The sequence below is a fragment of the Echinops telfairi genome, unplaced genomic scaffold (assembly GCF_000313985.2).
Source record: "Echinops telfairi isolate 266 unplaced genomic scaffold, ASM31398v2 ScPeMD7_4;HRSCAF=17, whole genome shotgun sequence".
NCBI lineage: Eukaryota > Metazoa > Chordata > Mammalia > Afrosoricida > Tenrecidae > Echinops > Echinops telfairi.
The window spans coordinates 29,389,956-29,394,154 of record NW_022103900.1 but is presented as its reverse complement, the minus strand read 5'-3'; positions in this window follow the sequence as shown (position 1 = coordinate 29,394,154).

Sequence of the window (4,199 nt, the reverse complement as noted above, 5' to 3'; positions counted from 1 at the left end):
ATGCTCAGCCTTCCTTTGGGTTTCAGTAATTCTTCTCAGTAACATTGCCCTTATTCAAGCCCTATCAGGACTCTTATACCCTCCTTGCCACCGATTTTGGATCACTTGTTGTTCCCTTGTCCCTGGATTTCTTGATACCACTTCCTTTCTCCCACCTTACCCTCTCCCATGTCCCCCCGGAACCGTTGGTCCCTGTTGTTTTCTCCTCCAGATTGTTTATCCAGCCTATCTTATCTAGACAGACCTACAGAGATAATAATATACACAAAAACAAGACAGAACAAAACAAAGCAACAAAACAAACAACAACAACAGGAACAAACAAATGATTAAAAAAAGAAAAAAGAAAGAAAAACCTGTAAATAGTTCTTGGTCTGTTTATTGGCCTTTAGTGGTGTAATTTCCAGTCGAATCTGAGGGGTTCCACACCCTGGCCCCAAAGTCTATTTTTGGTATTCCCTCAGAACATCATTGCTCTGCTCCCCTTGCTGTTCTGTTGCACATCCATTAGTGTTTGCCTTGGTGTGGTGAGGTCAGATTGGGTGCAATTCCCACACTGTGTCTCCTGTGTTGTCCCCTGTAGGGCTATGGGTTGGGGAGGGATGTTATGTCTCATAGTGGGGCCGACCATCTAGTCCTCTCTGTGCACTGGTTGCTCTGAGCGGGAATATCATCCTCAAGGCTAGGTCAGCCAGGATGTGCTCCATGCTCTGCTCCTACCTCTTCATTTGCTCCCATGTGCACTGATCAGACATGTCCCTCTCCCTGAGCTGTAGCTTCAGTGCTGTCCTCTGAAGTGAATTCTTCTGGGGGGAGGGGAGAGCCTCCACGATTCTTGGCTTATTTTGTTTTACCTCTTCTGATATCTACCATTTGTTTAATGCCTATATTCCACCTTTTTATCAATACATTTTATAGTATTTCCTTGGGTGTATCTTCCAATTGGATTTGGTTATTTACTCAAATCTATAATTAAGAGCAGAATTGGATGTACCACTTCCCTTGTTTCCTATCTTGGCAATCATGTGAGTCTGCCTGGATCCTTATACGACTACACGATACAGTCCCCTGCTCACTACAGCCAACTATGTATTGGGGATGAAAATAAACTAGATGTTTCCTGACGGAACTAGTCTATCTTCACCAGGATTTATACCTTTGTGGGAGTCCTTCATTTCCCAGATTATGAAAGAATTCCGATTATAAAATGCCACAACATTAAACATTTCTACAGAGTTGATTTCAACTCTTAGTGCTCCTATCCGACAGAGTAGACCTGGTCTGTAGGATATCTACAGCTGTGAAACCTTACTGAAATAGACCGCCTCAGCTATCTCCTGAAGAGCAGCTCATGGGGTCAAACCACCAACCTTCTGCTTAGCAGTCCAACATTGCACCATCAGGAGACATGGGTCAGCGTAAGACATGAAAGAAAAGCTTATAAATTATCAAAGGTTCATGAGGGACAGAGGGTGGAGGAGGGAGGGTGGGAAAATGAGAAACTGATACCCATGGCTCAAGTAGAAAGAAAATGGTATGAAAATGATTATGGCAACAAATATATAAATGTGCTTGACACAATGGATGTATGGATGTATTGTGATAAGAGCCCCCAATAAAATGACTTAAAAATATCAGTAGGTATTGATTTTAAGTTCCAGTGCATATTAAAATTTTCCTAGTTATTAGTATCTCATTGAGGCCCTTGAGTGGTAAATATGGCTTGAACGTGTCTACTTACCTGAAAGCTGTTTGTTCAAATCCTCTCCCAGTGGTTCTAACCATGGAAAAAAAGGTTTGGCAAACAACTTCCATAAGGATTACAATCAAGAAAACCCTTTGAAGCTGTTCTATGCTGTCACACATGGGATTGTCCTGAGTCAGAACTAAATCAATAGCACCTAGTTTTATGGTTTAATAGTGGGCGGACAGGCGTTAAATATCAACCATGTTGCAGAAAGCCATCAATCAAACCATTGGTCGTTTGGTTTATAATGCATTTATGACATTAAGTGGCTTGTAGGAAAAGACACCACAATGTATAGTATGCAGCTAACCGTGCCAATGACATTGAACAAAGGAACCCTGAAGGCACCAACTCTACAAGTGAGAGGGAGTCGAATTGCAGTAATTGGGACTCAGGGAGAGAAATTTTAACTGATTCAGAGAGAGACATTTTCACTGGTAGAAATATGAACTTGTCCATTTTTAGAAAAAGGGATGTTTAATCCTTTTAAGAGCACTGTAATGATTTAAGAAAGTTCTTTGCTCAAATCATTAATACCATATCCATATACATAGAAATATAAAATGCCTTAAATCACTTTGTATAAGGTAAATTTAAATGTAAATCAAGTTGAAGATTATCATCATTTCTAATTGCATCGTGCAATCCTTGGATAGTTTGTACTGGACTTTTATTCTTTTTTCTCTAATCTGTTCTACCTTTACCTATGACTGGAGAACAGTAGACAATGAATAGATGGACCGGACCTAAATTATGCCATTCTTGGTGGGCCTGAGGTTAAAATAAAAAGTGATAACTACAGTTTGAGGAAGTCCAGTGAGCATCACAGTGAATTTGGACCAGTGGACTAGTTGTTGTTGTTTTTGTTGTTGTTGTTCTTAGATGTCTTCAACTCAGTTCTGATAGTGTCCCTATGTGCAAGAGAAGGAAACACTGCCCAGGCCAGCACCAACCACACAGTTGCCCAGTGTGCCAACGACTGTGTCAATACGTCTTGTGGAAGGCCTTCCTGTTTTCTACTGTCCCTTTATTTTACCAAGCGTGATGTACTTTTCCGGGTTTGAGTGATTGGTAGAAGAATGTAAACTAGAATACTCTCTGACATACTTCCTCCTAAACTGATACTGCACTGTATTCAAAGGCTATATTTTCAGAAGCCAACAAGTCTTTGTGAGGATTGTAAAGTTCTGAAGTTTCACTTTAGGTGATGAGCTTTGAAAGTAACTACAATAGTCTTAAGTGGATGGTTGCTTTCTAACAAACTTTTGCCCCACAATTTGATAAACAGCTTTTGCATGGGGCTCACAGTCAAGGCGAAGGGAACCAACCTCTCTAATTGTCATGGTCCATGGGAAAAAAAAGAGAAACAGTTGGCTTCACTGGTACAGTCACATCGGGAAAGGCCAGGCAGCAACACAGTGGAGAGGAGCTAGTTTTCCATATCAGCATCAGCAGGACATACTCTGGGCACCCAGTACACAGTCAATACCGTGCTCTGCTGACTAGCCTAGTTTCATCAATTAGAATTTTCTTTCATATTTAATTAATGTCATTACTATCCAATTTATTTATTTTTGTGGTTTTATTTTTATTTAATTTGTAAATCTGTTTAGGTTGTAGAAGACATAGGCATAAGAAGTCTATACCTTGTTTATTATATTTAAGCCAACCTTGGAGGATCACACAAAGTCGATCATTTAAGTAGAATCAATGCAATACCCAAGTGTGGCAGGCACTGGGCTCTTTAACATGGCAACTTAAAGTAATCTAGTCTCATTGAGAATATCTGCTTCCATTACCCTAGATTTAAGCTTAGTATGAAGAAAAGCATCAATATACACAGTGAACAAATGCTAATTATTTCTCTGACCTACGGATTTCATTGAGGAACCTGGTGGTATAGTGGTCAGCATGGCCCTGCTAACCACCAGCTCAGCAGTTTGAAACCACCAGCCACTCCAGGAGAGAAAGACAAGGTTTTCGATTTCTGGGAAGAGTTTCAGTCTCAGGAACTCCCAGGGCCGTTTCTACCCTGTCCCATGGAGTTGCTATGAGTCAGCATCAACTCAATGGCAGTGAGTGAGAAGAAGTTTTTAAGTGACTGAGGCTTACACCAAGTTCAAAAGCACGCTCTCCCTTATGATATCAGCAGCTTCTCATCAGCCAGCTTCCTGGTTGAATTCTTTTAGTGATGCAAATTATTGATTCTTGTTGGTCCACGAAGAACAGAGATGAAGTGGACTACCTTTCGGAGTTCAAATGAAACTCCGCCTTGCAAGGCTGCTTTGAGAAGCTGTAAAATCAAGGGTATCTCTCTTTCAGCTACAGGGAAAAGCCTTTCAAATCTACAATGATCACTGCCATTTGGTCATTTCGCCTGGAGATGCAGCTGGCAATCAGAGACGGCTAATAGTGAAGTGGGTAAGGCATCCAGAAGAAGGATTGTGTTTTT